Source organism: Stenella coeruleoalba, assembly GCF_951394435.1.
Source record: "Stenella coeruleoalba genome assembly, chromosome: 2".
Taxonomy (NCBI): Eukaryota; Metazoa; Chordata; class Mammalia; order Artiodactyla; family Delphinidae; genus Stenella; species Stenella coeruleoalba.
In genome coordinates, this window is record NC_137147.1 from 116,073,427 (window position 1) to 116,085,951 (window position 12,525).

At 49.3% G+C, this 12,525-nt stretch overlaps 1 protein-coding gene across 2 annotated transcripts in view; it reads left to right on the top strand.

Annotated features, from left to right (window-relative positions):
• Positions 1-12,525, top strand: part of SLCO3A1 (solute carrier organic anion transporter family member 3A1) — a gene marked incomplete at its 3' end in the record, with an annotated part of 316,397 nt that overhangs the window by 256,783 nt on the left and 47,089 nt on the right. The gene's annotated exons all lie outside the window — the stretch shown is intronic.

Genomic DNA, 12,525 nt, shown 5'->3' on the forward strand with positions numbered 1-12,525 from the left:
GCGTTCTGGAAAAGCCACATCCAAAGAGCATTTCCTTAGATTCACTCTGTCCTTCCATTCCCTCCACTAGAGATGAGAGCTGTGTTCCTCTGGAAAGAAAGGTTAACTCAGTCTTGAGAGCAGAGTCCCATTTTAGAATGCAGCAGAGCGCTCATCACCATTTTTAGAGGAAACAAGTGCATCTTTTCTGACAAAATGGCGAGACACGAACAGCGATGCAGAATGAAGATGAGGAACCCCGTCAACAGCCCCTGGTTATTTCCACATTTGCTACAGTCTCTTAAGAGGTGGGGATGACGACCGGACAGCCTCAAAGCTGCTCGGTGTCTATCCTGGCCCCCTCCCCACTGAGAGGTACGCATGGTGCTCCCTAATTCAAGGACCTCTTCCTGCTGGGTCCCCTGAAGGACTTGCTGGATTTTGGAAGTGGGCAGGAGCAAGGCTGAGGTGTTACTTCTCAGGGAGGCTGGGGTGGGAAACAGGTGGACCGTTACCTCTGCAGGAACCGGGCACACGGCCAGGCCCACTTTCAGCAGCTGCCGCCTCAGGCTTTGCGGTGCTCGATTTAGAGATTTGATGAGAGTCTCTTTACTGAGCTCTGTCTAATGAGGTGCACTTTCTATGGAGATGCTTGAGAACCACGGAGAGAACCTCGGGTGACCTCGCACTCAGATCCCCGCTCTGCCCTTCACCGGCTCTGCGATCATTAACTTCTCCGCGCTTCTCTCCACAAGTATAAAGTTGTAACACCGTTCCTCGGTGACACCGTGGTCGTGAGAATTCCCTTGGAAGATTGTCAGTTAATACCACCTGTTAGCCAGCGAGGAATTCAAAGAACTTGTGCTAATTCCCAGAAGAGACTAATTGAAGAACCTAATGTCATGTTTGACTCCATGTTCCGGGATGGCTTCTACCAAAGTCGTCATGTGGAATTGTAGATGATCTCTAAGGGCGAGAATGCTCTGTTAGATGAGAAGGCCCCGTGCTTTGTGTCCTCTGAGGTTGCCCTGGTCTGGACCCTCAGGAGTATGTGCTTCTTAAAATAGGCTCCCCAAATGGGCCCCCTTCAGGAGCCCCCAGGTGGCTGGAGGGTGATGCCTGCTGACCCTCTGATAGCACAGCTGGCCACACAGTGTCTCAGGGACCAGAGCCACGGCAATAGATGGGGCTGGCTTGAGAGCGGGCCTTGCAGAGGGCACCTTGGACCTGGGTGGTGGCAGCCTTTCCAGGTTTTTCCTCTTCCCAGGATGATGGTCCTGTTTTCCTCAGCCTCTGATGGTAAAAGCTATACCTGTAATCGCTCATCTTTCATCTCTGGGGATACACAGGTGAAAATGATACACTTGTGCCATCAGAGAACTCGCTGTCCAACGTAGCGACAGGCCAGCAAGTCAGAAAGGCGGCCTAATGTGATGAGAACTGCAGCACCAGGCAGCACCATAGGTCATGGAAATACAGTCAACAGGCAGCGAAAGCCCACCTCTTGGGTCCAGTGCAGAGCTGAGCTGAGTCTTGAGGGATGCCATGGTTTCAGAATTCTCGGGCTCGGATTCAATTACTGGTTAACCCATTTGTTAATTCAGTCAGCATTTACTGAGATCCCGCCAGCCTCCAGGGACACAGCGGTCACCAAGGCAGCTTGGATTCTGGAGCAAGTATAGTAGCAGGGGAGGCACGCAGTGGGCAAAGTCGAAGCAGTGACAAGATGAGTGCTGGACTTGCTGTGTCTGAGCTGACAAGTACACAGTTGGGTAGATGGGTCTGAGGCTCACTAGATCAGAGCCATCACAAGTTATGGCCTGTGTGTACATGGGCTCCACTTGGATAGTTAATGATTTTTAGTTTAGAATTAGCAATTCCCAGAGGCATCAGGTCCATTAATGGACCTAAAGGATGTCCAAGCAGGAAGGGAAGGCAGCGTGTCTGGAAGAATCCCCAGGAGCCAGGGTACAGTGGAGCGAGCTATTATGCTAATAAATTTTACACATGCCAACACACGGAGAGGCAGCCACGGTGGTGTATATCCTTCATTTTTTCCACGTGAGACAAAATGTTTCTGCCACGTGGACATTTCCACCAAAAGCAGCATGCGATGCCGCCAGGCGCTCCCAAATTCTTCATCTGATTTGCAGCCTCGGAAGCCCCGCTGGTCTGCATACAGCCTGCAACACATTTACGGGTACAGATAATCGTTACACATATCAGAGGAATTAACATTGCTCTGCAGATCTATATGTTGCAATTTCTCATCCGTTTCATCTGAGCTTGCAAACGGGTTTCTTTTCTAGCCATCAGTCTGTGTGCCCTGCCAAGCTCTACAGATAGCAAAGGCCCCTGAGAAGAACTGCGTTGGCCCGAGAGCAGCCACTCCACCTTCCTTCCCTCTGGGACCAAGACACACAGCCTCTTCTGCTCCTGGGAGAGCCGTGGGGCTGCTCACCTGGGTTCAAATCCAGCTGAGCCACTTCCTAGTCATACAACCTTGATCGTGTCGTTCAGCTCCTCTTGGTTTTACCGTATGGTGTCTGGTGTAACTTTACAGCAGCTGCATAAGGTCAATATTAGGACTTATTACCATTTATAGGTGAGGACACAGAGCTCCCGTTTGGTGACAGAGGACTTCAGGCCTGTGATCGCTTTCCAGAGCCCTCTCCCCCCAGAGCAGGCTTTGAAGGTCTATTTCCAACAAAGTCGACCACCAGTTGGGTTTTGCAATTGTTATAAGAAGGTGAGAGATGGAGAGCTCAGAATCTTGTTCCAGAACTGTGTCGAGAAGCTGTTACTTGTTGCACAGCCCAGACGTCCCCGTCTTGCGGTGACGGTCACATATCCATTTCACAAAGCAGGCAGCAGGGGAACAAATGCTTGGGCTTGTGAAACTCCAGCATCTCCCCCAGGTGGGAGCCTGCAAATCCAAGACACATTTTTGCATCTCAGCTGTGCCACCAAAGAACTTTTCCTTTCCTCCCTGACTCTAAAGCCCCTCCTCCCTCTTCTTGTTCTTCAGAGCATTTTGCTGATTCATCTTTCAGGACCCCACCACCACCACCACCACCTCCCTCCTCTTGTGTTTACTGCTGTGTCCACGCCTCCCCTTTCCTGCACCGTGAGCCCCTGGGGGCCGGGACTGCACGTAGCGTGGTCTCGTTGAATCCGGATGCTCAGAGTTTGCAGAATGGTTTATAAAAGTCTAGATCTGGTGGGAGGAAAGAATTCAGGGGACTGTTAACAGACAAATGGACAGTATTATCATTAGCTAGTGTGTTTATTCTCACATCCACAGTTGTGTGTTGCATTTGGAAATTGGCTCCAGCGTCACTTGCCCTGGAGGGGCCTTGATGGTTAGGACCCGGGCCCTTTCTGCAGCCACGGGTTCCTGCAGCCACGGGTGTGTCCAACTTCCCCATCACGTTCTGTACAGTTTTCAGAACACCTCACGCACTCTTCTCTTCGCTGCTGTTTCTGCCTGGAACACCCTACCTCCCTTGATCCACTTCTGGGCTGGTCTCGGTCCCTACCTTCCCAAGAAGCCCTTCCCTATAGCCCCTCTGCGCTCATGCCCCTGTCTGCTCAGTACTAGATAAGCTGCATTCCTCTGTTGCCCTCAAAGCCCCCGCAAAGCACTTGGGGTAACCCCCACTACACAGTGGCCCATCTGTTTGCCTGCATCTTCCCAAAGCTGTGGCTTAGCCAAGGACATGAAGCTCTCATTCATCTTTTTTGTTCCCACTGCCTAGCTTGGTGCCTGGCACGTAGGTAATACGGATTGAACGAATGAATGAGTAAACAAATGAACACTTTCTTGCCGGTGCGCACACGTACACACATACACACATAATAGCAGCTAACGTTTGTTTTTCCTACACCATCATATTTAACCCCCCCCCAACCCCATGAGACATTGGTACCATTTTACAGACCAGGAAATTGAGGCTTACAGATGGAAAGGAAAGGCATTTGAACCGTGGAGGGCCTCAGTGTCTGTCTTCTTAACCACGACATTGTGCTGCATCTTCGGGCAATAAACAAACTCTCTTAAAGAAAAAGTGGTGTCAGCAAGGTGCTAAGTGACTTTTCAACAGCGGGTACTAAAACTGCGACTGTGGCTGCAGACGTGTCCTAAAGCAATGAGTCTTCTAGGCAAGGGTCCAGCTAAAAAGGGAGGGAAGGACGGCTTCCTGCAAGCACTGGCGTTTCCTGACCCTCTGATGGACTTCCCAGCGGGGATGAGTGTCACTGTACCAGCAGCTTAAAACCTGAAGGGAGAGCCCACCTTTGATCACTGAGTGAGCAGAGAAGTCAAAAGCTGAGCGCTCTTGTCTCTGCGCCCTTCATGCTGACTGCCAAGTGGCCTCTTCCTGTCCCAGAAAAGATAGTAGCACCAGGTGACAGCGGGTGATGGCTGAGCTGGCAAGGTGGGGGTGGGCCTTCAGGCTCGGAATCTTAAAAACCGCGCCCAAAATATGGAGTACAGCTGATGACTTCCAAAGCACTTGCACAGACCTCCCACTTGGCCCCCATAGTACGGCTGATACGTACGTGTCGTTACCAATCTCCATGCCACCCATGGGGACACGGAGCTCTGGGGGATTAAACCGTGCACCCAGGTTCCCGCAGCTGTGAAGGATGCAGCTGGGACCAGACTTGGGTCTGAGACTCCCAAACCCGAACTCTTTTCCTCTGTTCCTCTATTTCCCACAAAGAGCCACTCAACTATTAATGAACCAACCGAGAAGGAAAAAGGGATCGGTCTGGGGTGGATGGAACAAAAGCCTTCACTGTGTTGGAGAAACTTCCACTCTTAATGTCCACTTTCTCCCTCTTCAAAAGAGGAAATGCAGAGCCTGACTCTAGAGGACCTTCCTTTCTAGGGGAGATGAAATCTGCCTGGGTTGGTACCTTCCCCACGCCTCTCCCCACCCACACCCCTAATGCCATCCATCACCGGGCTCTGCTGACTTTAGCACCTAAATATCTCTCCCTCCCGCTCATGGTCTGTCCTGTACTCCAGTCTGCCCTCCCCCTCCAGGCTGTCATCCACACTGGGATGTGTTCAGAATGTGTCTGATCCTGATAGATAGCGGCCGAGCCCTTCACGTGGCCACCAGCCCCGTGAGATTCTGCCCCTCCAGCCTCTTCTCACACCTGCCGCCCTGTTCCCACCATACCAGTCTCACCTTGCTGGCCTCTTTTTAGTCCTTCATATTCCCCAGGCTCAATGGACTTTGCATTTGCTGTTCCCACCCCTGGAATTCTGATCCCATCTTCAGACATCAGCTCACACATCATTTCCCCAAGGACATTTCCCTGACCTCCTGATGGCAACCCCTCCACGGCATGTTGCTCTCTGTGCCATGGTCAGAATGTGACCTCTGTAGGAGTGATCACTTCCTCCATAAGCTCCATGAGGTCAGGGACCACATCCGGCTTTGCCATGCCCTTGTACATGGCCGATGCTCAGTGCACATCTGATAAATGGGGGGATGCATGGATCGTTGGACAGGCGCTGCCCAGCCCAGCACGGTTTGCTGCTTTCCCTAAAACCGTCCTCGCACACAGCCCTTCCCAGAGTTCTGACCTGTGTTTGACCCACCCGCAGACACTGGCTTAGCAGGAGCTCCACCTGTGTTGAGTGTCACGGCTGGCTCCCAGGTGACTTACCTGTGTGGGAAGGAAGATCTGCTCCTGGTGCTTCAGCCACCAAAGCAGAGGGTCTGCCAGCCCAGTGGCTCAGGCTGACCTGCACTGTGCCTTTGGGTGCGTGTCTTTACTTGCCCGTCTTCCTAGCGTGCGTCTTGCTGCTCGGGCAGGGTGCATACTCGCCCCCCACCTCTGTGCCACCCACTTTTCCCGTGGGGGCCCCACGTGCGTCGGCCTGGCCGTGGGACCCAGCTCATGCCTCCAGCTTCTGCATCTCTGCCAGGCCACCTACATCGTCTGCCAGCCAGCAGTCGGTTTCTGCTACATCTTTCTTAATTAAGGGCCTGTTGCCTTTCAGCATAGTGTTATTGTGAGCAGCCTGGTGATCTGAGAGTCCTTGTTCTGCAGGCCAAACGGCCGAGTGTTTTTTATCATGCGATTCATCTTCAGAACTGTGCTTTCCCCTCGTGTGGGTTTCCTGTTAAAGTCTTCTTTCTTGATTCTGTGGCCAAGGAAACCATCTGCCTTCCCAACCACTTGGAATTCTATGCCAAGCTGTGGTTCAGAGGCTGCCACGTCACAGGTGTCATTTTTACAGGTCCCCAGGGTCCAGACTGGTCAGTGGTTTCATCGTGTTCGTATCAGTGTCGATGGAGGATGCGCTGGGGGTTATATCCGTGCATCAGTCATGACTCCCCATCTCAAGTTATTTCAGCAAAGCGCCTGAGGTGAACATAGGTGAGGGCACCTAGCACGATGCTGCCTGGCACACTGTGGATGCTCCTTGTGGTTTTGGAAGGAAGGGAGGGAGGGAGGAAAAAAGGGAGGAAGGAAGGAAGGGAGGAAGGAGGGAAAAAACTAGAAGACAGCATTTCCCAATGGGAGTTCCTTGGAACGTGAGTCCTCTGAGATGCTCAGAGAAAAACAGATCAACAAAAATAACCGGGAGTAGTGGTTACATGGCCAAATAAGCTGGGAAACCATATGTATACTGTGACGCTCTTGGAGAGTCGTAGAATATGTTTGTGTTAAAGGCTCTGAGAAGGCCAGCTCTAAGGAAAGCTGTCTGGCTTTGCTTTAGTTTATATTTCTCAGACTTATGGGATCCCAGGACTCTTCTATTCATGCTAACTCTTCCGGCACTTATGATGTGTTGCTATGATACAGGATAGAAGGTGGCGAGGATTATGGGAGGTTCAAAGGGATATAGTGAGGACCACAGAGGGAGGATTTGAAGACAGGTGTGTGAAGGATGCAGCATTTCAGCCTGATCTTGAAGGACGAGCAGGATTCCCGTGGATGGAGGGGAGGGCAAAGGCTTCTGGGCTGGGATGCCTGAGGTGTGCATGGAAGAGAGACATCTGGTTTTGGGAAGAGGATTTAGGGAAGGTCATGATAGAAGGCAGGCTGGTCTCAGCTTCCACATCCAGCAGAGTTCCTGGTATCCAAAGCTGCCCAGTAAGTCTTTGGTAAAATTATGAATGAATTATTGAGGGCCTTCTCATTGCCCTTCTAATGAGACTGGACTTTATTTTATGAGCCATTGTTTCCCAACTAGGGATTTGAGTCAGCATTGCATGTGGGCTTTCTTGAAACACACATATTCAGGGGCCGCATCCCTACAAATTATGATTCTCTGAGTCTGTGGTGGGGAAGGGGGATGGGGGAGAGGTGACCCAGGCATCTGGGTGTCTTTAAAGCTCCCCAGAAGATTGTAAGTGAGCTCCCAGGAGAAAACAAATGTCAGAGCTGGTGGGGGTCCCTTGAGGGGTCTCCACCAGGGGCTAATTTCTCTGGCAGTTGCATATAAGATAAAATGGGGGAGGTGACCCGCTGATGAAATAAGCTTGGGACAGTCTGTGACATGACTCTTGGAGGTTGACGTTAGCATATTGAAGGCTCTGAGAAGACCTGCTGTAAACCCAGCACTTCCGGAAGTAGCATTAGGAAGCCTAGGTTTAGAGATGGGCACGTACGTCAGCTTGGGTACTTGGCTTCACCGTTTCTTTTCTGCACACTGCTGTTTCTCTTTCCAGACTTCCCAGGAATGAATTCTCCCATCGTTAGCATTTTTGTGAATGTCAGACGCAGTGAGCCTGGCCACCGCTGAGGTGGGGCGCCCTGCTCCCAGAGAAGGTTCTAGGGGCTGGCATGAAGTTATAAAAGTGGCCGTTCGCTTACGAAAGACGCTTGATTTCCTTAGTCATTTTCTGTCTGCGGCCAACATGGAAAGATGCAATATTGGGGTCTGAATAAGAGCCTGCTGCTTCCCAAGCTCCTTCCTCCACCTCTGAAATCATGTGGGGATCATGTTTCTGACTTCACACTGCTGATGCCAGGAAATGACTGGGATGACCCCAGTTTAGAGCAGCAGCTTGCAGTTGCTGTGGACACTTAGTTCTTGCTTTAAACTGGCTAGTGGGCAACCACACTGCTCCTCCTTGGTGGCTGTAAGGAGGTGGTGACTTTTCAAGAGTCGGTGGAATTGATGGGCTCTGGGTTGTCCTAACCGATCCACACCCATCTGACACTTGGATTTCGCTGTAGATGCTCATTTCCTGTGCTGATGGCTTCTTGTTTGTTCTTTCAAACCATGACCTTCTCCATACAAGGGAGGTGTTACTGTCTGCCTATAATTACCTTACTGAAGATGGGCAGACAGAAGCCTGGTAGTTACTGCTTTCAAAGTTAGCCGTGAGAGGGTGCTAGAAGCTCCCCTGGATGCCCCGGGCAGAGATTGGGGGATGGGCTCCTCTATAGTGATGAGGCCACAGGGGGCCCAAGGCTGCTGGTCTGGGGCCAAGTTCATGGTAGGCGCTCGCTTCCGGGAGGCACCACGGGCCTTCCCTCCCACTGGGATTTCCCTCACCCCTACCTACTCAAGGGATGGTTTAGGCACCTCCAGAATCAGTGATGGAAATGACTGTATTAGCTAATTATTCCCACTTTCCTCACAACCCATGAACCTGCGGAACATCTCGAATGGTGTGATCATAAATTGGTTTCTGTTTCTACAGCTAATGTTCCTTAAGAGACTATGACAGTTACCTTTCAAGGCTATGTGATTCATTTGTTTCTTTATTGGATTCTTTAATCTACCTTGCATGTATTAAGCATCTGCTCTTACCAGGCACAATGCCCATGTCTGGGGCTGGAGCTGCTCCATCTCTGCTCTACCTGAGAGCACCTGGCTCCTCCTATGAGACAGACGGGAGGACCCAGACAAGGGTGTCCAGTGGGGTCGGTGGTGCCAGGATGACAGCCTGCCCTGGGCATGTGGGAACCAACTTGGTGGCTGGTGAACATTCACGCTACCCCATGAAACTTCGTTTTTCCCAGTATCTGCTCTATCCGCTCTACCTTGGCTTCACTCTTGTGCCTCCATGATGGTGTGTTTTTCCACTCCATTATTTCTTCCTTCCTCTTTCATTTTTTTTTTTTTTTTGGTCATGACTTGAATACTGTTATTTATCTCACCCAGATCCCCCCCACCTCTGTTCTCTTCTGGTCATGGGTCTCCTATGTTGGGAAGCACTTCATGGTGGCTCACCTTTCAGGAAAGTACTTTTCTGTTGATTCGAGGCCCCACCCAGAAATCTGAAGATTTAGAGATGAGTCCCAGAGTGCAGGCAGAACTGTGTTCAAATCGACCCTCCTTCGCTTCTCTGTTTTGTATTCTGGGATGCGGACTGTTGGGTTTCAGCCTCTCAAGGGAGCCTTGGTTTCCTTGGGTCTAAAATGAGGATGGTAGGACCACCCCCTGTTGTAATAGTTGTGAGAGTTAAAAATGAGAAACCTTGCCACGGTGCCCATCCAACACTGGTTGCAAGGCAGGCTTTGGCGGTCATTGTCATGATTCCTGAGCAGTTGCATAGACTGGCTCCATCTCCCATCTTGGGAGATGTTAACCATGCTGTATTGACAGAAGTGTTATTAAAGAGAAAGAAAGTCAAGGCCAACTTCAGTAGAGAGACTGAAGGCAGAGAGATCTGAGGGTCAAGGGGAGTATAACTGAGCCCCACATTGAGCACTTCCCAGAGTACCTCCAATTCTCAGGAAGGGCAGTGGACAAGGACTTGTGCCTCCTGACCCCCTGACCTGCTGAACAGCCCCCTGCAGAAGGGGGATCTTCTTGGAAAGCCCTTGGCTCCCAGGAGCTCAGTTCATCTGCTCCAGTCTCTTCCCCACTCTACTCATCACATCTGATCACATAGGCATTCCTGTAGGAAGCCTGATGTCCTCCTCCCAGCCCAAGGCCTCTCTCCCTAACATAGCCAAGGATTACTTCTATTATATTGATTACTATTAATCCTATCGGACTCTTTTTTACTGAAGTATAGTTGACTTACAATATTGTGTTAGTTTCAGATGTACGGAAAAGTGATTGTTATGCATATATATATTTTTTTCTATTCTTTTCCATTATAGTTTATTACAGGATATTGAATACAGTTCCCTGTGCTATACAGTAAATCTTTGCCGTTAATCCCATCAGACTCTTACCTGTATTCTAGACTAGAAGCCCTGGGCCACATGCTTTACATGCAGTGGGTCTCATTTCATGTTTGTGGCAATCCATGGGATGGAGTCATGTGCTCTGGTCAGTCTTGAAGCCAGAATTCAAATCCCAATGACCTGGCTCTTTAGACCAGGTTCTTAGCCATTATTTTATACAACCTTATTCAGTGAAACCTTTTCTGTGGTACAGGGCTCTTCTGTAGGCTCTCCAATCCTTTCTTTCATTCCTCTGTCCCCCTCCCTTCCTCTCCTACTTCTCTGCCTTCAAACGACATGGACTAAGCCCTCAGTCATGTCAGATCTGTTCATTTTCCCTAACCCCAGTGGGAATGTTTTATTATTCTTCATTCTAAGAATTAAGCCGCAGCTTGATTACCAGGGGCAGCCTGCATGCTTAGTCCTCAAGCCAACAACAGCACCCCTCAGAACCCAGAGCAGAACAGCACAATGGTTATAAGCACACTGTGTGGCAGCAGGTGCTTTGCTTCCTTAACCATGGGGCCACTGTCTGCCTCCATCTTCTCATCTGTAAATGGAGGATTTTAATCATCCCAGGAACACAGTTTGTTGTGAGGATAATGCGAGTGGATGTGTAAGCAGTTAGAATGGTACTTGGCCTACAGGAAATGCTCTGTCAGGGTTAATCCTCACAACTTCTCTAAACCTGCCTTTCTCCCTCTTGGAGAACCCACAATTTTCCAAGAAACTCCATCCTACAGGACTGCCTTCCAAAGACTAGCAGTAGCAAACTTGTTTTCCCTGGAGATCACTCCCAACTTTGTACCATTCCGCTAGTAGCAGCACTGTGCTCCTGATGAGAGGTGAAAAGGTTTCCCTAGCTGTGAGGCTGCATGGTACAAGCCCGCCTGCCTCCTACCCCAGCTCCCAACTTCTGAGGCTAAATCAGAAGGTGAGAGGCAAATAGCTCTGGGAGACTGTAGGTGTTTGGTAGCCTGGTGTGGCCTTGGTTCACCAATTTCTATCTGTCTGGGCCACCTCATTAGCTACTGCCACCTTGGAAAGTTAGCATTTTATGGACTTAACAATCCATTTGCATGAAAAAGCTTGGAACACTGGGATAGCCAGCCCTAGGGTCAAGCTAATTAATACCCGTTTTCAAATTGGGGCTTTGGAGGGTAGATTGAACCTTTGGAAAGGAATCTTCTTTGACAGTACTACAAGTCATTGCAATAAAACCCAGGATGGGAGGAAGAAACTGGGAGGAAAATAGCTGAACACAAGAGGAAGCTGTCATTTCTGGAGGCGAATCGGCTGGGTATAGGCGGAAAAAAGGATGCTCTTCATGCAGATGAGGCCCACTGAGTCTTCCCTGGGCCTTCAGTCAGATAATCCTCAAACCTAATGATTTTCACATCTAATCCAAGGCAAAATTAGTCATTAGATATTCAAACAAAAACAGGCAGGCTCCTATCTTGACAAGGAATCCTTCCAACTGAAATGGACTTATCTCTGGAATAATTAAAATGCTTGCTGAAGTATGAAAATGTTCCATCAGCTCGAGTTGCCTTTGTTGAGAAGTGCCCTCGTCATCCCCAAATAAACCACGATGGCCATGATCAAGGACAAGGAGGTACCGAGGCCCAAACAGTTAACGTGATCAAACTCAACTCCTCATTGGCATCATTTCTGAGCCAGAGAACATAGTTCCTAATTGGAGGATGCTGGCGGTGTCAGCTCAGCAGCGGTTTTATTTGCAAGCAAGTGTGGCCGTGGTGCTTTCTCCTACTGAAGTCCCCAGATCTAAAGAGTCTGCACTGTAACAAAGTAAATGAAGCCTACAATAAAAGTATGGTACAGGATGGTTTTCCTAGAATGTGCCCAACGTGCTGACTGTTTGTCAACAGTGTTTCCAAAGTTTAGATATCTTAATGCCAAAAGACTACAATGATGGGGCAACAGTGTTATTACCCGCCAAAACATGAATAGCTGGGGGCTCTCAAATTCATTTATTACAAGGAAGTGCCATGGTTGCCCACGTAATCCATACCACTCTCTGCGAAGCTTGGTGTTTTGTGACATAATCAGCCAGCCCCTTGTCACAGGTACATTATACCATCACAATGTGCCAAACACTATAGCAAATCAGCCTTCACTCATTAGCGGTGATTTATGACGATGGAGTCTTAACATCCAAGGGGTTTTTGTTTATGAAGACAAATACTTACTTCATTACCTTCTGTTTATGCCCAATGTAGTCATCTTCTATATTTGTCAAACAGTACACATTTTTGAACATTACACAGTCAACATTCCTCTAAATATTTTTACAATACTTAATAATGTGAATTTAACAAAGGAAAATTTTCCAACATTTAAACATAGATTTTATTTATTTATTTATTTTAA